Consider the following 26820-nt stretch of genomic DNA (forward strand, 5'->3'; position numbering starts at 1 on the left):
TGGTGAAGTTTTGAATGCTGTAGATAAGTTCTCTTACCTTAGCTGTATACATTCCAGGGATGTCCACACTGATAATAAAATTAACATATAAACTGACAGAGCTAGCTCAGTATTTGGGAAGCTCCAAAGAAAAGCATGAGAGAGGAGAGGTATTAGAATGAGTACTAAATTGAAGTTCTACAGAGCCATTGTACTGATGTCATTATTGTACTCAGGGTCTAACATGTGCCCAGGATATATTTAAGACAGTGATAGAGATTCAGTTTGTAATTTCTGGATATAGGAAGCTTACAAGTGACGAAACTCCCTCCCCTAATACAGATTGACAACTTCTTTTCTCTTTGAGAGTCCAAGATATCTTGAGGTTTACTGGCTAGATTTCCTTCTTAAGGACCACGTCTTAAACCCAAACCACTCTAATTCTTATTGATTGACCACCAATAGATCCCAAGCCAACACCCATTTGATCATTGACTCATATTGAATGTAAATAGCAATCATTTCTTCTTTTGCAGAAACTCTGAGGATCCTCCCATTCCAGACTTATTTATTTATATTTTTTTGGACGAGGTCTGTTTTCCCTCAACTGCGTGGTTGATAGATGGAGAGTTTACCAACTAATATTAATTGGATTGATGAAATAAAAACGGCATGAAATGACTTCATAAAATCCTGAAGAGAATGTTCTCTTAGAATCTTTGAGTCATATTCCTTGAAAGATGACTTTAGTGAATGCCTCTGGTAATAGAAATACACCTCTCAGAATTGAAGACCGCTTGACCATAAGACATAATTCAGACACAGCCTGACAAGAGCTTGCTATCTCAGTTTCCTCAGTTAATCTAGGGCTCTCCATATATAGGACAGCCAGTGCTGCCCCCAGATGTACCTCCTTAGAACAGGAAAATTAGACAAAGCTTTCAAAACAGCTAGCATTGAAATGTTTTAAAGTTTGCAAAATGTTATTTCATTTCAAATATTACTTCAAATGTTATTTCAGTTGAACCTCATAATACTTCATGATGTGGATATTATTATTATCCTTATTTTACAGATAAATTACCTGGAACTAAGTGTGGTTAAGTGATGTATCCAGGATCATACAGCTTTTGAGAATCTTAGGCAAGATTTGAATACAATTTTTCCTGACTGCAAAAGTAGCATTTTATTCACAATGTTCACCTAACTGCTTTCATGTCTAGTCACAGAGAGACAGAAAACAGTTGGACTTTGAGGATGGGGCTGGGATGGAAGACAGCCTGACAGAATGAAGACTGCCATCAAAGTAAGCCTCGGGAAGAGAAAGCTCATCACAAACCAGGTTGCTTAGCTGGAGACATCACTGTAGACTTCTAAATATGTCTCAAAGCACAGCATCCCTGTGGAAGAGAAAGAATGCATCTGGAACCAGATGTTCCAGGTATGAAGCATGAGTCATAGTCTAGGAACAGCAGAAATATAGAAAAAAAAATCTATATCCACAAAATTAAATAAAATCCTACAAAGTTTGTTTCAGGGCACTTGAAGTTTAGCAAGTAGAGACAAAAGATCTCATTACCTGGGGTACCTTAGAATGAGATTCTATGGCAGTTGGCTACTACGCCAACTGTCCTTTGATAAATAATTCAGTTGTTAGTTGTGTCTGAGTCTTCATGATCCCCTAGGCCATAGCATTTTGGCCCTTCTACACTGTAGTAGCTCCTGAAATCTGTCCAAAGTTATGTTCATTGCTTCCATGACACTACCTATCCCTCTCATCCTCTAAACTTCTGACTTCAAGCTTTCCCAACACCAGGGTCTCTTCCAATGAGTCCTCTTTTCTCATCATGTGGTCAAAAGATTTCACCATCAGTTTCAATATCTGTTCTTCCAAATTAATTAATTGATTACATGTTGCCACATTGAGGACTTGCTGGCTGTAAGTATAAGAATAAGAATGTGATATAAATTGGTCCTGTAACCTGCTGTTTAAGGTGACTCTCAGACAGGAAACTACCTCTGCTCATTCAGGTTGGCAACTTCTCTGTGACATATGGTCTTAGAGAATTGTCTAGAGCTTAAGTGATTTCTCCAGGGTCACACAGAAAGAATGTGGCTGGAAAAAAGGCTTGAACACTGGTATTTTTGGCTTCAAGACCAATAATTTCTACTTGTACTCCCTAGTCTGACTCTATCCACTATGTCCTGTTTATCATCTTGCAAATAGTAGGTCCTTAATAAGTGTTTCTTCAATTGGATTAGATTGATATTATGGTTCTAAGGTCTCAGTTTTGGACTACTGCTGAAGCAGGTTACATAGACAAAGATCTTCTTCACCCAGAAAACCTACAAATGAAACATGTAGAGTGATCAGGGAACATCTAAGAATGGAGCCACCAAACATCAGTGGCATTCTAACAAACCCAGTGTTTATTCTTAAGGAAATCTACTCATCAATGGTGTGTTCAAAGATAATTGATATCTTATTTAGAATCACTGAATTTGTAAATGGTCCTAGGACCTTTTCTTTAATGAAGCATAAAACTAATCAGGCTCTTATAGTCACAGCCATCCCACAGAAAGATCATCCCATGGTCAGGGGTATAGAGAGGCCAGATGTATAGTCAGACATTTGGAGATTGTTTCCTGGGTGCAATTAATTGAGCAGTTTCATTTCCTTTGAGTCAAAGACTGAAATCAAGTGTGGCAATGAGGGAGTAGTACATGAGATCTTAGATGCTTCCTCCCAATAAGAGTTTGTATAACTGCAATAAATTCTCAAGATAGAACAACTGAAAGAATCATAAAGGTCATTCTCTGTTTCTTGAAATCCCATAACTCCTTAGGTTAGCCAAATGGCAAGAGAGATTTAAATGGCATCATTCCTTCAAGTGGGTACAAATGCAGCCATTTAAATGAGTTCTCAATTCACCACCTGAATCAAATACTGGGGTATATTGAAATTATTTGCATGCTATACTCTCATTGCTGAAAAAATGATCCAAACACATGAATTTCTAAAATAGATCCTACAAACATGAAGAAAAATATGATTTTTGGATCTGATACATCAGTATTAAATTCTTTTTTGGAGTTTTTAGTGAAGCTAATATAATAGATTTTTTGTTGATCTTATTCATGGGGAGATATATTAACTATGAGGATAAAGCTGTTTTCTTGCTTTGCTAGTTTTCCAAATTGAGAGGATACTTGTAGAAGGAAGTGAATTCAAACTCTAGCAGCTCCATTAAAACACCTCATTTCATTAAATTTGGTCAGAAACTAAGAGTCAGGAAAGCTGACTATTAATCTATATTCTTTGATTAAGCCTTAGTGTTTCTATACCTGAATATTTCAAATCAAAATAATAAAATAAAATTCTTACTATATTTTATCAAATATTAGTAGCATTTAGTTTAACAACCTATTTTAAACAATGAATAGGGGAGTAATTCAGCTCTCACACACATATCCCATATGTACAGAGCTGGGGTTTTGTGAAATGGAATTTACAATTACTAAAAAGAAAAATAGCCCAGAATCCCATGACTCCTTTCATTTAATTATTCATGATATTGATCAGCACATTTATTTTTAAAAACAGATAAAGTTAGAGCATCACTCCCTCAGGATGTACTTCTTGTTAACTTGTATTATTGTAGAGTAGGGAATTTCTCTTTAGTGATTTACAATTTGCATATGTAAATCTTTTAAAGACATAATCAGATATCATTTTTTTTTCTTTTTCTTTTCCTTTTTTTTTCCCCAGTCTGCAGCAAAAAGGTATCTGTGCAGGTGACAGTTTTCATAGAAGTTGGTTCGTCAGGGCTCATTTCTAGTAATCGAGCTTAATCACAAAAATTAGATAACTTCTCAATACTAAAAATAAATGCCATAATAATGATGATTATGATGATAGTGTTGGTGGCAGGTAAGAAATTTAAGGCAGTTCTTAAATTGCTAAGCTTGTTTTAGAATATTGATTGTCAAATCTCATTTGCTTTTACTTATTAGGCCTAAAATAATCAAAACTTGATTATCATGTATCAAATGAAAACTGAAGTGGTATGAGTAACACACACATACAATGGGGAAGCAATGTTGTATAATTTCAAATCAGCCTCTGGTACTCACTACCTAAGTGATCATAATTAGCTAAACATTTCTAGACCATCTTGCCTCATCTGAAAAATGAGAATGTTAGATTTAATGTCCTCTAAGATTCTTTTTATCTCTAGTGGGGGAATCTTATAATCATTTTTTTTTCTTAAATTTATCTGTACCTTTAAATAAGTTTGCTGAGTTAATATGGCATTCAGTAAGCCAAGCCACAAACACTTATGAAATGCCCACTGTATACATGACACAGGGCAGTCGACGAAAACACAAAGAAAATAAACCATGTTTCTGCCATCATGACTACACCCACTTAAAGTCATCTAAGAGTCAATTAACATACAATAGCCCAAATTATGAGGTAATAGAAATTACACTGGTTTTAGAATAGGAGGACTATTGTTCATGTCAGCCTTCCACACATAGGTGACAAGCAGAAGCCAGTCTATCTTACCTCAAAGTTGGTTAAAAAAATAATTTTTGGACAATATAGCTTATGATTTCCACAGCAGCCCTATGAGTTTGGTAGTATTGTTGTCTTCATTTTAAAAGTGAGGGAAGTAAGTTTCATGACGATTAAGTGACTTAACCAGGATCACACAACTAATAAATAACTGAGGAAGGATTTGAATTTATGCTTTCCTGACTACAAACTGATCTTTATATCCATTATACCATAATGATTATTAATGCCCCAAACAAATAAAACACCCTAAGTTCAAGATCATCTCACTTTCCTTGTTCATGGAAGCAAAAATAAAAATTGTCATAAAGGTAAATGGAGCTTATGTGTCAATATCTATCCTACAGGATAAAATGGTAAAAAAAAAAAAATGTAAAACTGACTGAGATCCTCTAAGTTAAATCAATTTACAATCTTAAATACCTCAAGACTTCAATGCCTAGCTTGAGGAAAAGTCAGTGAAAAACCAAAAAACAAACAAACAAAAAAAGATTCAAAATGTTAGGAGGGAAAAAAAGAAAAGGAGGCAAAAACATGATTCATACAATTATTTGCTATAGATATTACCATTTGATTGCCAAATAACTCAAAAACTGACTTCTATCTCTGAACAAACAAGATATGACTAGTTACTGATGTGGGAATCATATTATAACAACAATTTAATCATAATGATTGATACTACCTATCATTTAGATAGAGCTATCAAGTTTGTAAGGCACTTTATATATGCTATCTCATTAGATACTTGCAACAACTGGGGTGGGGAAGAGAGAACATGTGATTATTATTCCTATTGCACTGATGAAGAAGAAGCTGAGGGAGTCACACAGTTAATAATTGTCTGAGGCACATTACAAACTCGAGTGTTCCTGACTCCAAGTACAACAACCTTATGTAAAGCACCATTTAGCAAACTCAATGCTGGAATTAACTGTGAATAGTCAGAACATCAACTTATTAGATCCAGGATAAAACATCACCAACAAGCCAGAAAAAAGGATAAAGATGAGAAGGCTTGACACACAATTACAAAAACCATATTCTGAAATAGTTTTAAAAATCACAGAAGCCAATAAATAAATGAAAGAAAAAGCAATGAAATAAATTAACTTTTCTGAGATGTTTCTCCAATGTAAAAGCAATTACCAGACCAAGGCATTTCTACCAATAAATTTTTTGAAAAGTTGAGACATAGCTATCAAAGGCATTTATTTTAGAGCATAAACATTCAAAAACTCATATTAAAATGATAGAATGTTATGAACATTATTAATTTTTTTCTTTTTAATATATTTTATTTTCCCACAAGTACATGTAACAATTTATTTTAACATTTGTTTTTTCTTTTATACATTTAAGTTCCAAATTCTATCCCTTGTCTCCCTGAAATGGTAAACAATAAAATACAGTTAATATATGTGCAATCATGTAAAACTTTTACATATTAGTCATTATGTACAAGAAGATTCAAAAAAAAAAAAAAAAGAATGAAATGAAGTGAAAAATAGCATGCCTTCAGTCAGTATTCAAATTATCAGTTCTTTTTTTGGCGTCTGATAGTTTGTTTCATCATTTGTCCTTTGGGATTTTTTTAGATTATTGAATCATCCATAGTTCTTTATCATATTATATTGCTGTTACTATGTATAATATTCCCCTAGTTTTGTTTACTTCACTGTGCTTTAGTTCACATCTTTCCAAGTTTTTCTGAAATCATCTGGCTCATCATTTATTATAGCACACAATATTCCATTATAATCATATACCATAGTTTAGCCATTCCCCAGTTGACAGGCATCCTTTCAGTTCCCATTTCTTAATCACCACAAAAAAAGAGCTGCTATAAATATTTTTCATACAAATAGTTCTTTTTGTCCCTGTTTTATATCTCTTTGCGATATAGATCTGTCAGTGGCATTGCTGGATCAAAAGGTATGCAGTTTTATAGCTCTTTGGGCATAGTTCCACATTGTTCCCCAGAATGGTTAGATAAGTTCATATCTCCACCAATATTTCATACGAGTGCCCCAGTTTTCCCACATCTCTATCATTTTCCATTTTTGTCACATTAGCTAATCTGACAGATACGCATTGTACCTCAGAATTTTTTAACTGCATCATTAACTTATAAAGCATTAATAGTGTTACAAAGAATAATATGATGAAAAGCTTATTGTGGAAGTCAAGTCAGATCATCTGAAAAACACCAAAGTATAAACACCAAAACTGCAAGTAGAGTTATAAATAGATAGAAATTAGGAGACTTTTGTTAAAATTTAACTCTAATTTTCATTGATAACAGTGAAAAGACTACATTTGGAAATCCAAAGTCTCTTTTTCTCTCATTTTATAGAAGAAGTAGAAAAAAGCTGCCCATCTCAATAAGAACAGAGAAGAGGATACATTTTGCATGACTTGTGTTGAGTGATATTTGTGATATTTTTATGTCTTCCACAGGTAAATGACTAATATTTATGTTCATAGTGTAGGATCTGTCACAGAAAATAAACAATCTTGAGAAATGTCTCTATATATACTACATTATCTGGGACTATTCCTTAGGGGGAAAAATAGAAAGCATTTTTCAATGAAGGGAAATGAAAATCTAAAGTGCTTGAAGGGAAATCATTTTGTTAGGATGTGGTTAAGTGAAAGAATGTCAGACAGAAGAGTAAAGCAAGAGAAGAGAGAAGAACAGATATATACTTATATTTAAAACTTAATTTTGAAGCTCATTCTAAAGAAGAGCAAGCAAAATGCTCAGAGAAGAAAGTAGCTACTTGCCCTCTAAGAAAGAGAAAATAGAGCCATAGAATCTATTAGATGAGAAAGGAAGAATAGTCATGTTTTCTGTTTGGCAGGATGAAGCAAAATCAAGATGGTGGAGTAAGGCAAGAACTCATGTGGATTCTTCTAAATTCAACCCCAAACAACTATAAAACAATACCTAAAAATTAATTCTGAAGTGGCAGAACCAACATAAAAAGGAGGGGAACAATTTTTCCGTCTAAGACAATTTAGAAAGTCAGCAGGAAAAGCCTGTCTCACTGGGCAAAAGGGAAGCACAATTCAACCCAGAAGGTGGCCAGAAACAGGCAATAACACCCCCCCCCCAAAAAAAAAAAAAGATTCATGACCTGAGATAAGTCAGTGATAAAGTCCCACAACTTTGGCTAAGGCCAGCAGCAAGGTCCTATAGCCACAGGTATGGCTTCATGCTGATCCCACCACAGGCCAACATTGAGGCTCGGTGCCTCCAGTTCAAAAAGCTTGTGACCATGCTCCTACAGCCCAGGAGAAATGACCAATTTTAAAATAAAGTTAAAAGTCATGAAACAGGCTAGGAAAAACCTCAAAACAAATAAAAAACTGGAGCACTATAATAATAGGTAAAGCCAAAATCTGGAAGAGCTCAAAAAGGATTTCAAAAATTAAATAAAAGGAATGGAAGAAAAATTGGGAGAAGAAATGAAAATAAAGCAAGAGAATTATAGGGGGGGGGGAGAGTTAGAACTTAGTAAGGGAAATACAAAAAAAATGGAAAAATATATACAAAACTCATGGAGGTAAATATCTCCTTAAAAAATAGAATTGACCAAATGAGGGAAAAGACTCACAAAGTCACTTAAGAATATAATTCCTTAAAATTAGAACTGGGCAAGAAGAAGCATATGATTCCATGAGACATCAAGAAAAAATAGAAGACTATGTGAAGTATTACATTGGAAAACTAGAGGAGGAGAAGAAGAAGAAATGGGGAAAATAGGATGAAGGGAAATATACAGTATTCATAAGTAAGAATGGGAATTGAAATAATTCACCCATAAAACAGAAGTAGCAGAGTAAATTAAAAACTGAAATCCTACAATATGTTGTTTATGAGAAACACATCTAAAGTACAGAGTAAAGATAAGGGACTGCAGTAGAATTTATTATGTTTTAGCTAACGTAAAAAAAAGCAGGAATAGCAGTCATGGTCTCAGACAAAGCAAAAACTAATTAAAAGAGACAAGGGAATTTCATTTTGCTAACAGATATAATAGACATTTAAGTAATAACAATACTAAGCATATATGCAATAAATAGTACAGTATCAAATTTTTATAGAAGTTCAATGAGTTACAGGAGAAAATAGCAAAACTGTACCAGTGGAAAATTTCAACTTTCTCCTCTTAGACTAGATAAAATTTAACCACAAAATAAACAAGAAAGAAATTAAAGAGAGGAATCGAATTTTAGAAAGTTAAAGATGATAGACATGTTTAAAAAAAAAAACTGAATGGGGATACAAGGGAATATACTTTTTTTCTCAGCAGTATATGGTACCTACACAAAACAACTGGCCAAGGATTAAGACATAAAAACTTCACAATCAAGGATTAAAAGCAAAAAAATATAAAATGCATCCTTTTTTATATTATAATACAATAAATTTACATCCAAGAAAGGAAGATGGAAAGATAGATTAAAATTTAATTGCCAACTAAATAATCTCATCCTAAAGAATGAATGGTTTAAAGAACAAATCATAGAAACAATCAAGGATTTCATAAATGAGAATGACAATGATGAGCTAACTTAACAAAATTTATGGAAAGCAACCAAAGCAGTACTAAAGGGAAATTTTATTTCTAAACATCGATAAGAATAATTTTTTTTTAAAGAGCACATCAATGAATTGAGCATGCAATTAAAAAAAATACAAAAACAAAGAATTAAAACTCTCCAACTCAATACCAAATTAGAAATCCTGAAAATCAAAAATGAGATTAATGAAATTAAAAGTAAGAAGATCATTGAACTAATAAAGAACTGATTTTATAAAAAAATAAAGTTGTCATAAATGTGATAAAATAATTAATTTGATTTTAAAAAATCATCAATAACAAAAATGAAGGAGCAGCTAGTTGGTGCAGTGGATGGAGTACCAGCCTTGAAGTCAGGAGGACTTAAGTTCAAATGTGACCTCTGACACATAACACTTCCTAGTTGTCACTAGGGGTCACTTAACCCCAAATCCATCAGCAAAAAGAAAAGAAAAGGATTAATTCACCATCAGTGAGAAGAAAATTAATTATTAGAAATTATTTTGTCCAATTATATGCCAATAAATCTAACAATCTAAGTAAAATGACTATTTACAAAAATAACGAAGCAGAAAAATACTTAAATATTCCCATTTTAGAAAAAGAAATTGAACAATTCATAAATGATTTCTTTAAGAAAAAAAAATTTTAAATGTATCAAATTTCTTTTATGACACAAATATATGCTTATGCTTAAACCAACAAAAGCAAAATCAAAGAAAAGAAACTACAAAACAATTTTCATTATATATACTGATGAAAAAAATGAAATAAAATACTAACAATGAAAGTACAGCAATATATCACAAGGATCATATACTAAAATAAAGTGAGAATTATACCAGAGCCAGAAAAGCAGAGTTGATTCAATATTAGGAAAACTATCAGTATAACTGACTCTTTCAATAACAAAAACAACAGAAATCATGAGTTTATGTCAATAAATGCAGAAAAACCTTTTAACAAAATACAAAAGTCATTCCAACTAAAAACACTGGAAGCATAATAATATTTCTTAAAATAATAAATAGTTATTTATCTAAGATCATCAGGAAGCGCTATGTGTAATGGGGATAAGCTAGAAGACTTCCCAATAAGATCAGAGGTAAAACAATGATGTCCATTATTATCACTATTATTCAATAGTGTACTAGATATATTAGCAGTAGCAATAAAATAAGAAAAAGAAATAAAAAGGATTAGAATAGGCAATAAGAAAATAAACTATCATTCTTTGAAGATATGATGGGATATTTAGAGAATTCTTAGAGAATAAACAAAAAATCTAGTTGAAATAATTAACAATTTTACCAAAGTTGCAGAATACAAAATAAACCAATGTCACCACCCTTTCTATATGTTACCAACAAAATCTAGCAGCAAAATACAGAAAGAAAATGTATTTTTAAAGTAATTGCAGACAACATAAAATATTGAGAGTCTACCTGCCAAACTTAGGAACTTTATAAACACTGTTACAAAACACTTTTCACACAAATAAAGTTAAATCTAAACAAGTGGAAAAATATCAGTTGCTTATTGGTAGGCTGAGCCAATATAAAAAAATGACAATTCTACCTAATTTAATTTACTTATTTCATGGTACACTACCAAAAATAATTTTATAGAGCTAGAAAAAATAATTACAAAATTCATCTGCAAAAAGAAAAGATCAAAATGTCAAGGGAATTAGTGGGAGAAAAAAATGAACAAAGGTAACCTAGTCATACAAGATCTCAAACTATATTATAAAGCAGAAATCATCAAAACAATATGGTAGCAGCTAAGAAATAGAGTGGTAGATTAATGGAATACATTAGATATATAATATATAATAGTAAATGATAATAGTATTCCAATGCTTATTTAAGCTCAAAGATTCGAGTTTTGGGGCAAAACCTCATTATCTGACAAAAACTGTGTAGCAAAAATGAAGTATAGACCAATGTTAAGGGACAGGGCAATTCTCTGAGAGCCTCCATAGCTGTGGATCACAACATCTGAAGGAGTTGCAGGGCAGCCTTTGCCGACACAGGTGTTGCAGACGGGGAATGAGATAAATTGGAGGCAGAGGGAAGAGGAGAGAGGTCAGACAACACAACAGCCTCTCAGTCAGAGAGGTCAGAGAACAGCAACTGTCTCTCAGTCTCCATGTATCATCCTCTCCAAGAGGAGATCCATTCTGGGTTGGATCTCCAGCAGGCACTGTCAAGTGGCTCCCTGTGTATTCCAACAGCTCTTCCATGTATTCCAACAGACCAATATCTTAGATCATATACAAAGATGAGGGCAAAAATGAGTGCATTATTTAGACATAAAGGGTAATGCCATAAACAAATTAGAAGAGCATTATTTCTCAGACCTATTCTTAGAGAAGAATTTATGATTAAGAATAGATAGCATTACAAAATGGAAAATGGATACTTTTTATTACATTAAATTTTAAAGCTTTTGCATAAAAACAAAACCAATGAAACAAAGACTAGAAAGAAAGCAAAAAGATTTTGGGGGGAGAATTTCACAATAAATACATCTTTAATAAAGGCCTCATTTCTCAAATATATAGAGAATTGAATCAAATTTATAAGAATACAAATTATTCCCCAACTGATAAATGATCAAAACTTTCAGATGAAGAATTCAAAGCTAACTCTAATCATGTTAAAAAATGTTCTAAATCATTATTGATTAGAGAAATGCACATTAAAACAACTCTGAGGTACTATCCTATACCAATCAGATCAGGTAGTATGAGTAAAACAAGAAAATGATAAATGTTAGGAAGGCTGTGGGAAAATTGGGACACAGATGCATTATTGATGGAGTTGTGAACTGATTCAACTATGATTCAACCATTCTGGATAACACTCTCAAAGTCCAAAGGGTAATCAAAACTGGGCATACACCTTTGGTCCAGCAAAGCCACTACTAGGTTTGTAAGCCAAAGACGATTTTTTTTTAAAAGGGGAAAAAACCCATTTGTATTAAAATATTTATAGTGATTCTTTTTTGTGGTGGCAAAGAACTAGAAATTGAGGGAATGTCTATCAACTAAGGAATGGTAGAAGAAGAGGTGATATATGAATGTAATGGAAAACTACTGAGCTATAAGAATGATAAACAAGATAGTTTCAGAAAAACCTGGAAATACATGAACTGATACTAAATGAACTGAGCAAAAGAAGACTACTGCACGTAATACTTTACAATAGCTAATGACTTAGGTATTTTCAGCAATACAATGAATCAAGATAATTCCAAAAGAATCATGATGAAAAATGTTATCCATCTACAAAGAACAGATGGAATCTCATTAAAACCTACTATTTTTCACAATCTTTATCTTTTTCTTGGAATTGCTTGTGGGGGAGAGGGTTAGTTTTATGGGGCGGTTGGTGGGTTCTTTTGCACAATTTGACTAATATGGAATTATTTTACATGATTGCATATGCATGTATCACGTTGCTTAGGAAAGATTAGGAGCTCAATTTTTTCTAAAAAATGGATGTTAATATATAGGACTGCTTGCCATCTAGGGGAGGGGGTGGAGAGAGAGGGAAAAATCGGAACAAAAGCAAGTGCAAAGGATAATGTTGTACAAAAATTACCCTGGCATGGATTCTGTCAATATAAAGTTATTATAAAATAAAATAAAATTTTAAAAAATGGATGTTAAAAATTGTTTTTACATGTAATTAGGAGGAAATATTATTTTTAAAAATAGTGGGACAGCTTTTTGTTGACCCAGTTATAAGAATAAAGCAGTCTGCTGTTTGCCCAAAGAATTTATCCAAAATAAACAAATGTGTTCCCCAAAATTGTCCTAATGGATTTATCATATTTATTTCTGAAAATTCAAGCAGGCATACATTCTACTAGGAGAAAAAAATCCTAGACAATATTTCCAAAGCTGTTATTTTCAATCATGAAATGGAAGACCTTAGGGGCCAGAAATTGTGTTTTTCTCTACCACCTACTGAAAATAATGGATGGAGAAAGGGAAAAAATATTTTGTGAACTGAATAACTTCTTAAGAGAGTACATTTAAGAAAGGGCTTTGTATTTTTTTGAACTATAGCTTAAAATAGAGGGAACACAGTCTACTGGCCAGGGCTGGAGTATACCTAACAAAGGCTTGTATCAAGTTATTCATTTATTATATTTCAATGATGTCAAAGACAGAAATAAATACTTTTAGAATAATCGCCTGACCTGTGTTTACCTCTCATCTCTTTCCCATCTTCAATGCATTTTTTTGCATGTTTAAAAGAATCTTTGTCAGGCATAGGTCTGATTACTTCACCCTTTTTTAGAAGCCTTTGACAGTTTTGTTGCCTGTAGGATAAAATGTAACCTCTTAACAATCTGTCTATTAAGTCTTTCCACAATTTTTCATAACACCTACTTTTCAAACCTTGCTTTCACCATTGAATGTTCAAGCTAACTGGGCTGGTAGACATTTCCTGAAGCTAAAAATGTCATGTGGTATTCCCCAGTAGAATGTGAACTTCTTGAGAGTAGTAAGCACTGTTTCATTTTTATGTTTGTATCTATCGCTACCAGGAAGCACAGAGCCTGGAACATATTACATAGTTCATTTATGCTTGTCGAATTGAATTGAATGGTTCACTTCTTATCTAACAATTTTTTCTTCTCTCTTTTGTTTGTGAGTTTCCCTTATTTCTTTCAAACCTGGAAATGTGAGCGTGAGCCAAAGTTCTCTCTTGAAGTCCACTTCTTTTGGACTTCTATTAAACATGGCACCAATAATTACCTATATACAAATGACTTTCAAATCTATAAATTCAACTATAAGTTTTCTCCAGTGATGAGTTGTATATTTTGACATGTCTGTTATACAATTCCATTCTACAACCCAAAAATTCAACATGTTCAAATCTGATCTCATTATCTCACCTCCTCCCCCACTGCTTCTGGACATACTTCTTCCTCTAACTTCTTTATTTTAAGGGTATCACCATACTTCAAGACATAACCTTGGAATCTTTTTTTTTTTTTAATTCATACAACCATAGCACCATAATAATTGGCAACTGTTAATAATTATATTTTTATAATTTTTCTCATAATTGTATCCTCCTCACCAATATTATTGCTTCTAATTTAGGTTTTTTTTTTTTTTTTAATTACTGTAACTGTTTTCTAACATCATCTTTACTTCAAGGTATTCCCAGGTCCATTAAAAAAAAAAAAAAAAACTCTCTACATCTTAAGGTTCTTTGAAGATTACATTCACTTCTGTACTCAAAACTGCTTATCAATGACTATCCAGTCTAATATCATACTATTCCTCACCCAACTTATATATTCTAAAATAATTATTGCCCCTCTCTCTTGTTCTTGTCTCTTTTTTTCTGTGCCTTTGCTCCCACTATATTTTGAATAAAACTGGATTCTCCTTTTCTCTTTTCAATCTTCATCTACTGATGTTCTTTCCTTCATGACAGACACAATCCTTCAAGTCCATGTAGCTTACATTATTTCCCCTTCTCTCTTCTAAAATGAAAGTTACTTTTCTCTCAACAAATTTACTTTACCAACTAGATTTCTTATCTAGCTTTCTCTTTGAATGATAATTAGCTCTGTTTAATATTCATCCCAAGCCCTCTAGTTGGTAAAAGCCTTAAGAAAAAGATCTGTGTTGTACATATCTTTGTATACTCAGCACCTAACATGCCACCTTGTACATATTGAACTTGTAATAAATATTGTTAAAAATATATATTATTAATACCAGCTAACCTTTCAGTAGGGACAGTTTGAATAGTTTGGGGAAAATCAGTAACTGAATTTATGTGTTATTGCATATTTAAAATGCCTTTTGGCTGATTGGTTATTTGAATCCTGATATTATTGTTTCATGAGTCACATGGTATGACCATGAGAATCCTGTTGATGAATTATATGGCAATGAGAAGCTTAGTGTCTGCAGAAAGTTGCTCAAATGAATTCTAAACCTCTCTTTCTGCTAGTCATTGCAGGGCCCAGCAACCTGTCTATTTGTAGCATAAACTGAGAACTAATTCAATAGGTTGTTTATCTAGCTTCATATCATAATATAAATAATACATGTTCTCCACACATAATTTCTCCTAAAGACACTCAGTAGGTGGAATTAGGATGTCAATAAAACCAATCATCACTTGACAGCGAAAATTAATATTAAATTATAAAAAAATTGGGGAGGAATGATTATTATGATAGTAATCATTTATATAGCACTTTAGGTTTACAAAGGGTTTTACAAATATTACTTCATTTTATCCTTTCAGTAATTCTGGGAGTTAGGTGAAATTATTATTCCCATACCTCAAATAAAGGATACTGAGACTAGGGAAAATTAATTAACTGGTTCCATGTCATATAGCTAATAAAAACTGGAGACTGGATTTGAACTCAGTACTTCCTGACTCTAATTCTTGTGCTAGACCATCAACTCCTAACTAAACAGTTTAATAGTATATGTGAGAAGTAATAGTTAATCTATGCTTAAATGAGTAAGCATAATAATAATTCATAATAAAACAATAAGCCTATGCTTATATACAAAATGGTGAAAGTCTTTTTAATATGTTTAGAAATTCATAAAGACTACACAAGAATTACAGAGGATAATAAAGTATTATTGAGTCATGATCTTCATGAGGAATGGGAACAGTCATGCTAATATGATCACAGGTTAAATGAAGAATTAAAAATGTACTTAGTCTCCGGACTCACTTAAAAATTTTAAATTAAAAAAGCTTAAATTGAATGCCATTACCTTTTGTCCACATGCCAACATTATAATGAAAGCAAATATACTGCTTAATGAGCTCTCTAATTGATTTTTCTTGTTTCTGAGGCCAATATATATTATTTTGGCCAAGAATATAAACCAGCTCAAGGGCTAGAATAACTAAAGTAGTCCTGAGTAAGTACTAGCTCAGGTTCCAGGATAACATACTATATGGCAATAAAGAAGCTAAGAGCGCTGGTCTCCCACTTCCTCTCCAATTCATGATCGATTAGTTGTGTCAGTCATGTCCAACTCTTTGTAATCCCATCTGGGGTTTTCTTTGCAAAGATATTTAAGTGGTTTGTCATTTCCTTCTCCAGCTCATTTTTGCAGATGAGGAAACTGAGGCAAACAAGGTTAAGTGACTTGCCCAGGGTCACACAGCTAATATATATCTGAGGTTGGATTTGAACCCACGTTTTTCTGACTCTATCCATTGTGCTAACTATCTACCCTACTTGTATCCTTACAGTTTGGCCTATAGTAGATGATGGGCATATGTTTACAGATTGTCTGATCAAGAAGATGATTATAGTTCATGGACTAGTTAGTTTGAAAGAGTCCATAATCCAAATACTGGAAGGCAAAAAATGCCCTTACTTACCAATTCCTACAGACCCCTCTCCCCAAGAAATAACACCTTCTTCACATAAAAAACTTTTGGTTTTGCCTCTTTACTACACCAAAGAGGCTTTGTAAAAGTCTCTCCTCCACTCTCTCCCATCTTTCTGGGAGATATCATTTTATCCGTGCCATTATTTTTCCAATCAGCCTTTCTTTGACTTATTTAAAAAACCAATAGTCTCACTCACCATCTACATGCTGCTTTTTACTTTTGACTGATGCAATCCAGAGAGCATCTCAGAGTGCAGGAATCTGAGATCCTAAAAAAAGCCATGCTAAATACAGATACCAATTCAAATCTAGTGGAGATCTCTTAGATTTGGAAGGGGGAATTGGGAAGCAGGAGAGTACATACTAATTTCAAAATCTTCCTAAGTGTTCTTCAGCAAACATCTCTATCTTTGTAAGTCTTTTATTAAGCTCTTTTTATTTGGACCCATGTACTCCACAAGTTATTTCATGGGTAATATGGAAATCTTACAAAATTACTCAAGGTGTGTGTGATAAGGATAGTAGCTCATAAACTATAGGAGAAGCCTATGGGCTTTTGAAGAATGAATGAAGGAAACTTCATCAGAAGAGATTAGGAGGGAGGATGTCTAAGTAAGCAAAGTAGAAAGAAGCATTACAAAAACATCTAATTTTTGTTTCTGCTTCTGAAATGAGCTACTCTTTTTTTTAAATAGCTTTTTATTTACAAGTTACATACATAGGTAACTTTACAGCATTGACAATTGCCAATCTTTTGTTCCAATTTTTCCCCTCCTTTCCCCCAACCCCTCCCCTAGATGGCAGGGTGACCAGTAGATGTTAAATATATTAAAGTATAAATTAAATAGAAAATAAGTATACATGACCAAACAGTTATTTTGCTGTACAAAAAGAATCGGACTCTGAAATATTGTACAATTAGCCTGTGTAGGAAATCCAAAATGCAAAAATATAGGGATTGGGAATTCTATGTAATGGTTTATAGTCATCTCCCAGAGTTCTTTAGGTGGGTGTAGCTGGTTCAGCTCATTACTGAATAATGGGATTAAGAGAACTCAGAAGGACTCACCACCCTGGGATCAACAAGACTCAATGATTTTGTAATCATCGACAAAGCAGCTATCTTCAAAGTTTTCTTTCCTTTTCAAAACTTAGTTGGTTACTTCCTCTCTCTTCCCCATTCTAACTTCAACAGAGCTGGCAAATTGAGCATCTAGTTCTAGAGGAAGCAGCATAGTGCAAAGGAAAGCGTGCTGGATTTGAAGTCAAAAGGCTTATATCCAAATACTAGTACTAGTAATACTAGTAAGAAAAAGGATGTAATACTATCACTAGGTCTAATTTTTCTCACCCATAAAATACAAGATCATCTTATCAGTAGTATCAAACTTAAGCAGAAACAGGAGCCATCAAATTATACATAAGGCTCCCCATGGGCCATTTATTGACTTAGATTTAAAATACAATGTTAACCTTGTTTTGTGGTATCTTTAAATTTATTTTGTTAAATATTTTGCAATAACATTTTAATCAGGTTCAAGCCACATTCCAGAGGGGTGAGTCACACACAGCCATATGTTTGACACTTCTGATCTGATCCCACATTATAAGGCCTCTTCCAGCTCTAAGTCTATAAACTTAAGAACTGAATCTTTATCCTCTTGACTTGAGAATAAAATTCAAAATTCTCAAATTGGCATTAAAAGCCTTTCAAAATATGGCTCCCACCTACTTATCTTATGTCATATTTTCCCTCTCTATATTCACTATTTCGTGAATTAGTTTTGCTATTCTTTTTTCCCTGACAGGCAACTAGATGTTGCAGCAGATAGAGCAGTGGGCCCAGATTTGAGATAGATTTGAAAATCTAGCCTCAGACACTTACTAGCTGTGTGAGCCGAGCAAAGTCACTCAATTTCTGCCTGCCTGAGTAATTTCAACTATATAATAGAGTTAATAATAGCATCTATTTTCTAGGCTATTGTGTGAATCAAATAAGATAATAACTGTAAATTGCTAGCTGGCACATAGTAGGTGCATAATAAATTCTTGTTCCCTTCCCATCTCCATGCAATCATGCTAGTCATTCCACATATTGGTAATACCTTTATTCCTCACACCTTTATAGAATTTCAAGGACTGAGTTTGCCATAAAAGATAACGGATGGCAGAGGCTTCTGAAAGAGTAACTTACATAGAGACATTCTACTGAGCTGAATTCTCAAACATTCAGAAAATATATCAGATTTAGTAGCTACCAGTAATCACGACAGCTTTCTGCCAACTTTACATTTACTGAACCCATCTGAATGAGTAACAGACCTGAGAATAGATCACTAGAATTGCTCTGGTTGATTTTAATTGCCTGAAATGTGTCATTACCATCTTCTGAAAATTTTCAAGCAATTTAAAAAGTGACTTTTTCTATCTTAGAATGGAAAGTAGCTCCTTAAGTAACCTGCTGTGCAAACAAGTATGTGGTCAGGTCAACAGCCTCCAGGCATGGGAAATTATCCCAGTTTAAAAAAAAAAAAGATAAATAAACTACTTAGTAACATGTGAAATTTCAGATCCTTACCTGGAAAAAAAAATGATTCCTCAAACTAATGAATCAATCAATCACTTATTAAGTGCTTACTATTTACAAAGCACAAAACTGGGTGCCACTCACCACCTGGAAGGTTTCAACTGTAAGGAGACAGATGGAAAGGTCTCTTGGTCCTTGGCAAAAACAGATGTCAGTGCCTGTTTTTTAAAGTTATTTTCAACTGACAAAATTTTCTCAGCTTCTGATGCCGAACCATTTGATAGTGCTATGGACTTAGCTGGAAAGAACTCTTTTTTTTGGAGGGGGAGAGCCTTCAGTACCTGTGACTATAGCACTTTCACTAGCAGCTTTTCCACCACATTTGTTAGGTCTATGGTTAAGGGCAGTAGGCCAGAAGGACCATTATTCCCAAGATTCTTAGATTCAGGATCCTAAATTGTCTCCATAGGGGTCCGAGGGGAAAAGGTGGTCATGGTAGCATCCATGGTTTGACTTGCCTGGCTCATCCTATCTCCTGTTCTTTCCCTCAGGGTGCCTTGCTGCTTCAGCTAAGTTTGCTTGCTTGCCCTACAGGAGACAAATGACCGCAGACCACTTGCCAATTTTCAAATACCTATTTATAAATATTTTTTCTTACATAACACTTTTTCAAAACACACAGGAATTGCCAAGGTCAGAAACTCATCCATCACTACTCTGTGCCAAGCACTGAGCACCTAACTTACAGAGACTGAAACATAGCATCCTCTGCCTTCAAAAGTTGACTTTATCTATGGATGTTATAGATGTAAAAGGGAGCAACCATGTTTTCTTAAATTTCTGTGAATCTTCATATGCTTTTGGGGGGAACTTTGACATGTATTATCCCATTTTATTCCCAAAAATACCCATTCAGGATTTTTCATTGAAATCCTGTCTCTTCATGCTTCATAATCAATCAAACCACAGAGCTTCATAAAAGAATCCAAGTGTCTTCCCCTATAGAGTGGGACTGTACTTGCTCTTGTCTTCTCCCAGTCAGACTCAGTTTTTTAAGTCATTTACTCCACTGACTTTCTTTCTGGCTGCTGATTCCTGCCTGGACTTCCTTAAACTGAACACTCTCAAACTATTCCTGTTCTATTTTGGTCCCACTGTCTTGAAAGGACCACCCAAGGGCAAAGTCAATATTTTGCCCAGCCAATGAACAAGCTCCCCTACTAATTCAATCCAGGAGAAACTTGTTCACACTTTGTAAAGAGATCACCAGGCATGACCACATCTTTCTAGTTAGTTTAATGCTTCATTATCTCCCCTTAGCTTTCTTTCATTACAATCTGGGTTTAGGGGATAAGTGGAAGACCTATTGCCCTACCCAGATTATTATCAGAAGAAGCCATTTTAAAAATTATCCTTTTGGTTTATTCTCCTTAAAACAGGCTAGATGAAATGTGGTAATGAGGATTCTATTTTGAGTATTGGCTAGAATAGGTGGATTTTGCTTTTGTTGCTATTATTGCTGTTGTTGTTTGTTTGTTTTTAATTTTGAGGCCATTGTAAAGAAAAAAATGAAAGGTGGGCAAAAATTTTTAATCTTGAATGAAGACTTTCTTTTACAGACCAGCATAAAGAGGTGAGTCCCCCAATAACAGCTCCACAATGGCACCTGTTATCATCCCAAATCAATTTACAATTGCTCTAAAATAGAACACATGATAATGTCCTTATCCTTCATGGGGAGAGATGATCAAAGTCAGAAACAAAGGCTAATTTCCTCTCGTGTTGTTTAACTGATCTGAGAAGTCTCCTAATCAACTTACTACAGCTGGAATACCAAAAGTTTTAAGGATGAATACATACTATGTCACTAGAGAAGACTTTCATGGCTTCAAACTTAAAGCTGCAAATGAACTGAATTAAATGCATTAGAAATAGGAGCAGAATATACAGGGAAGTGATTTTGAAATCTCAAGATCTGTATTTCAAGTTCATCTCTTCTACTCACTATCTGTATTATCTTGGGCATCTCTTAATCTCATTGTGTCTTAGTTTCCCCTCTACAAAATGAATGACCTGATTAAACTGCCTTATAAAATCTTTTTCAACTCAAATCCTGTAATCCACAAAGACAGAATTCCATATGACCATCATTTTTGTATAAGAATGTTCTGGAGAAAGTTTCAAGTGGCTGAGAGACAATCATTATATTTTCAATGTGATCATTTATAGCTCAGAAATACTACACAAATACTACAAATCAGGGCTTGATTCATGTCTTTGCTGCCTAGACTCTAAAAAATGATAAAGAAAAGAAAAGAAAAACCTGTCCATATGCCTTCCCCTTTTGTTTTCCCCCCAGAAAAGGCAACTTTTTCCATCACACCAAGTCCCAGATATTAGTTCCCAGTGTTCCCAATCTGTTTTATTTAAATATTATACCTCCAGTGCTAGGAGCCACCCATTCAAAGTCTCTATTTAGTTATATACCTAGTGTTTTGTTTCTTTTGATGATGTAATTATTGCTAAGGTTCTTTCAAAGCCAATGGTATATGATATCTCTTCCTTGCTATGACCATATAGATCAACTTAAAACTCATGGTGAATTTAGTCTGACTGCTAATGGAATGGTATGGCTTCATAATAAATATCCATAATCTATTATTTAGTTTCCCAATATTTCTTGAGTAAGGAATGCACATGCCCACTGAATAATTTTATCTGACTTTATGAAACAGATATCTGTTCCTCTCTTTGCAAGATTACTCCCTATATAATAAAGATTCTACAAATATTTACATGCAGAGAGGTGAGCCTGCTAGGAATGCTATAAAGTACTGTCAACACTTCTATTACATACCTTTATTTCTTGTTTATAACTTATCCATAAAAGAAGAAGAAATCACCACAGGCTAGAACTTGGCATATACAAAGTTTTAGCTAGGGAGTAAATTTCTTTTGGAGCAAATTTGCAGGAGAATTTTTTTTTCCTCCATTATTTTAATATAGGAGAGAGAAATAATATCCTGAAAATCATACCACGGCCTGGATTCAAAATTTATTTAACCAGTCAGACAAATTCTATCTAGAATGGGGTGGAGGACTGGAAGCAGTAAAGAGAAAACACTGGTTTTTGTTAACTCAGATATCTTTAGCAAGAAGCAAACAAGTATCATATGAATTCTGGACTTGGAAATGGTTACTAAGCTTCTAAACAGCACTAAGTAGATATGGAAAACTGGGTACTAAGTAGAAACTGGAAGGTGAAAAGGGTCTTAGAAATGCACATAATGAGAATAAACTCAGATATCTTTAGCAAGAAGCAAACAAGTATCATATGCATTCTGGACCTGGAAATGGTTACTAAGCTTCTAAATAGCACTAAATAGATATGGAAAACTGGGTACTAAATAGATACTGGAAGGTGAAAAGGGTCTTAGGAATATGCATCTCTAAGATGGAAGCCAGAATTGACCCAAAACAGCCTTAGAGAGCTTGAAATTAGACCAGTTTTGAAGCCTAAGCCAAAGATTCAAAGCCAGAGTACTTGTAAGAGCAATCTATCATATTACATCCAATAAGCCTTTCAACTTCATACAATTTAAAATGATGTTAACAACAGTGCCCCCAAGCAAGGCAGCCTAGTGCTTTGCACCGAGGTGCTGCTTAATAACCGATTGTTGAATCAAATTGAACATGGTAAATGGCTTTTAGAAAACACAGAACATTGAATCCATCATTGGATTCTCCAGTCTGGGGGATGGCATAATAGAAGTATGGGGATGTGGGAGTTTGGAAAGAAGCCATTCTAACTCCAGTGTTTCAAAACAAAAGATAAAGAGATAATGAGAATTTCCAAGTATGAGCCATTTAAGCAGAAAAGACAGAATGCAAAAAAGATAGAACTACTGACAGTGAAGAAATCTATCTGAGATATGACAGTTCACAGCAGACTCATCAGAAAGTGGATTGCAGTGAGTTATTTGAGAAAGCATGGTTCCTAATTTGTAACAGCCAAGAATATGCAGAATACAGCTCTGACAGAAAACAAATGCAAATCATCATGGACCTCCTTTGTATTTTTTTTTTACTCCACTAAGTTTATTTGCTATCATCAACTATGATTTTATTTTTAAGAGGATTCTCATAATTGTCATTACTTTGCTAAGGATCAGGTGGAATCTAATCCTTTCTTAAAGAAATGTATTTCAAGCATGGTAGGGGACAGTAGGAGCAATTCCTCACACACACACCCCTACCCTCTCCCCCCCCCCCCTTTTCATTTAGATCTTTCACAGGTGAGAATTCGGGTCAAATCTGGATCATTTCTATACCTCTCCTCCATCACCTCAGTCACTAAGTTAGCAGATCAGTCAGGCGCTAATGCCTCAGTCTAGACAGAAAGTAGTTTGTGATTTCATCAGTATATGAAAGTTCCAATGAAGAAAGTCATCAGTTCAGGAAAAGACACCTTCTGAACAACGTATGGTCTTGCAGAACAGTATAGCGCCTAAGTAAATAAGTGACCTGCTAGTGGCCACAGGACCAAAATATGTAATGGGAAGTCATTGTGTCTACTTGTAAAACAGAGATAAGTTGATCTGATTGAAGATCAAAGATTTAGCACTTAAAAGTAGCTTCCTAATTATCAGCTCAGTCTGCTCATTTCACAGACGAGGAAACTTAGACTTATCCACAATCACACAACTAGTTAAATGTCTAAAGTGGAATCTGAACCCAGCTTTTACTGTTTCTGAGCCCAGTGCCCTGAACCATTATACCATACTGCATCTCTGAGGCATAATAATTGTCCTTGCTCCTGTGATATAACTAGTGCCACTCTGAGGGCATAAACCACCTGTCGGCAACAAAGGCAACCAGTAGGAGACCCTAGTCAATGACTGAGACCATAGTTTTGTCTGTGTTGTGGAAGGGAAATATACTCAAATGGACATTTATACAATTTTTAATAAAAAAATAAATGATGTGAAAATGCCCAATAAACCTTTGTCAAATGAATGATCAAAAGAACAGCTGGATACAACTTTCTACACTGTTCCATTAACCACCAAGAGAAAAGAGCAGCAATAAATAAATAATCTGCCAAGCTACTCTAGCCCAAGTCAGGTATTGTTAGTAAACAAAGCAAAAGTAACAAATTAGTCTGCTCTATTGAGACATAATAGCTCTTTCAGAGACAATTACTCCCTCTCCTAATCTCTGAAGTGCCACCCGTGACTCGCTGGTTCTGATTAATTCGTGTTTAATCTATTTAGAGATCCATTTCTTCTTCATACAATGAGATCTGAATCTCTGTGGGGGCAGATAGATTCCCCAGCATGCAGAAGTCTGTCTCCGCCTAAATTAGTCCTGTTTAATCTGTTTTTTCCCCCAGAATTTCCAGCGTTCGCAATCTGTGCTGGGGTTTCTGACCTCCCTCCTGTACATCCTTGCTAAATATCGGCAGCTCCCCATTGCCTTATTTCCCTCCTGCTCCCTGTGAATGTCAACAGTCTGGCTGGCTCTTGTTTTAGAAGCTCCTGCTATGCGCTCTACTTCCTCCCCTTGGCTCGGGACTGCACGTCTGCGGTCCTCTCCGTAGCAGGCACTGTTTGTTATTAAATAATTTCTCTGGGCGCTTCTACTTGTTGGAAATCAATGAGCAAATACAATACGAGGCGGGCGGAAAGGGGATCGGGAGCTCGATATGCCGACTGGCATCCTCGAAGAGCATGGGAACAGTTCGTCTGGCAGCTTGAAAAGGAACACCCTGCTGGTGATTTCCCTGGAATCGGGCTGCTGGTGGATGTTTCTTCCTAGGCTTTCCCGCACTTAGGAGAAAAGGAAAAGGCAGCCTCAGGCTAGCGGAAGATCTCGGGCAATCTCTGCAAAAAGCCGCCAGCAACCCCAAAAGCCTTCCAGAACAAGCAAGGGCTTTCGCAGCGGAAAACCCTAGCTCCTTCTGGAGCCGTCTGTCCAACCAAGCTTTCCAGACCTGGCGGGTCAAGGACCCGAGTGAGCCGCAGCAGCTGCATTTCAGGGACCCTCATTTCTTACCCCGGTGACCACCTAGCCCCATGACTTTCTCTGTACCCCATTCCTCCAAGAGCTGCAGGAATCCTAAGTTTGTTCTTAAACTTTCCGGACTAGATCCGCTCTTCAAAGGAGTTGAGGTTGGGGGAAAGGGACGTAGGTTCGCTTTTTCTCTCTTCTGCAGTTGCAGATGATCTAGCCGCAGGAGGTAATTTGGTTTCAGGCCACTTCCCCACTGCCCTAACTAATTTCCTCCCTCCCGCGTGGGGAAAATTTCTTCACGAGTGCACACGCGCCCCTGGTCACCATCTCTTATCACCTCTATCTCTCCAGCAGCCTAGGGCATTTCCCTCAGACCCCAAAACTTTGAGACTGGCGAGATGACATGTCCTTTCCCAAAGTTTGCTAATCCCTTTGCTCTTCGGGGAGCTTGAGTCTCCACCCCATCCCCTAACACCAGCTCTCCCCCGGCGCCCGGCATCAAGAAGTACAGAAGATAGACCTACCTTCTCCCAGCCGGCAGTGGACAGTCACCGGCACGGCGGCCGCAGCAGCAGCAGCAGCAGCCTGCGGCCGAGGCCAAGCGGCGTCCGGCTTGCGTGCCGCACTCTTCTTCCCTCCTCCGCTCTCCCCTCCGGTTTTCTCCTCTGCTCTGCTCTGCCCTCCCCTCCCCGCCCCGCCCTGCCCTGCCCAGTCCTGCCGGCTGTCTGCGCTGCCTGCCAGCCGGAGCGCTTCCTGGATCCGGAGACGATCCTGCGGCTCCGCTGCAGAGCGCAGTCTGTCTGGTCTCTCTGTGGCTGGAGCCTGCCCGGCACAGAGCTCGCTCCTACTCACTTGGGCTCCTGGAGCTGGGAGGGGAGGGACCGGAGGGGAGGAGCGGGGCGGGGAGACAGGCAAAGGAGGAGGATGGAGAAGTAGAGGGGAGGGGGTATTAAAGGGAGGAAGCGCTGCTACTACCTTCAAAGGAGTCTCACTCACGCGGCTCCCAGCAAGCTCTGACACCTCGGGGGCTACCCTACTGATGGATTTGGGAAGGGAGTGGACGGTCTCGAGATCGCAGAATAGTCTCCTCGCTACACCCGCGACCCGCTAGCGCAAATAGACTGGCCTCCCTTGCAGATAGAAGGCGGTACCTAGAGAAGGGGATGGGCAGCTAGCCTTCCTGACCTGGCCAAGCGGCCCGGATCACCAAAGGGTTAAAAAACGTGTTTTTCTCTCTCCCCCCCCCCCCCATTTAAAAAAATTCCCCAGTGGGCAAGATGAACAGAATAGTGTTTTTCATAACTCCCCTTCCCTCTCCCCCCCACCCCCCACTCTAGTCCTTCCATCCCATATCCCTATAATCCAGGGATACAGCGAGGTGAGAGTGAGGAAGGGGGCAGTCAAGAGTCAACGATCTAGAAGGGGATTTGTGTGACCTGACACTTTCACTGTCCCTTATCCTAGAGAAATAAGAGCCCTTAACTCCAGCCCCCAAGTTCATCTCCTGCATTTCGGAAAGAGACACTCATAGGGACACGCAGAGAGAGAATGGAGATAGAACCAACACTACAGGGGAAGCTGATAACGTGCAAGCTCTGGAATGGCCTGGTCCACTTTTCAACACTGGCAACTTTCACAGTGATAAGAGAACCCGGGTTTTATCGCCAAATGATTTCCCTTTAGGACGAACTGTGGTATGATAAGAGGCTGGGGATTATTT

The 26820-nt window shown here is 36.0% G+C and overlaps 1 protein-coding gene across 1 annotated transcript in view; it reads right to left on the reverse strand.

Moving 5' to 3' along the window:
* CNTN3 (contactin 3) overlaps positions 1-25905 on the reverse strand; it is a 433701-nt gene extending 407796 nt beyond the window's left edge. The window contains exon 1 of the mRNA XM_051980952.1: positions 25625-25905. The gene's annotated coding sequence lies outside the window, so the exon portion shown is untranslated. The remainder of the gene's footprint in view (positions 1-25624) is intronic.
* Between the last annotated feature and the right edge of the window lie 915 nt (positions 25906-26820).

Source organism: Antechinus flavipes, chromosome 1, assembly GCF_016432865.1.
Source record: "Antechinus flavipes isolate AdamAnt ecotype Samford, QLD, Australia chromosome 1, AdamAnt_v2, whole genome shotgun sequence".
Taxonomy (NCBI): Eukaryota; Metazoa; Chordata; class Mammalia; order Dasyuromorphia; family Dasyuridae; genus Antechinus; species Antechinus flavipes.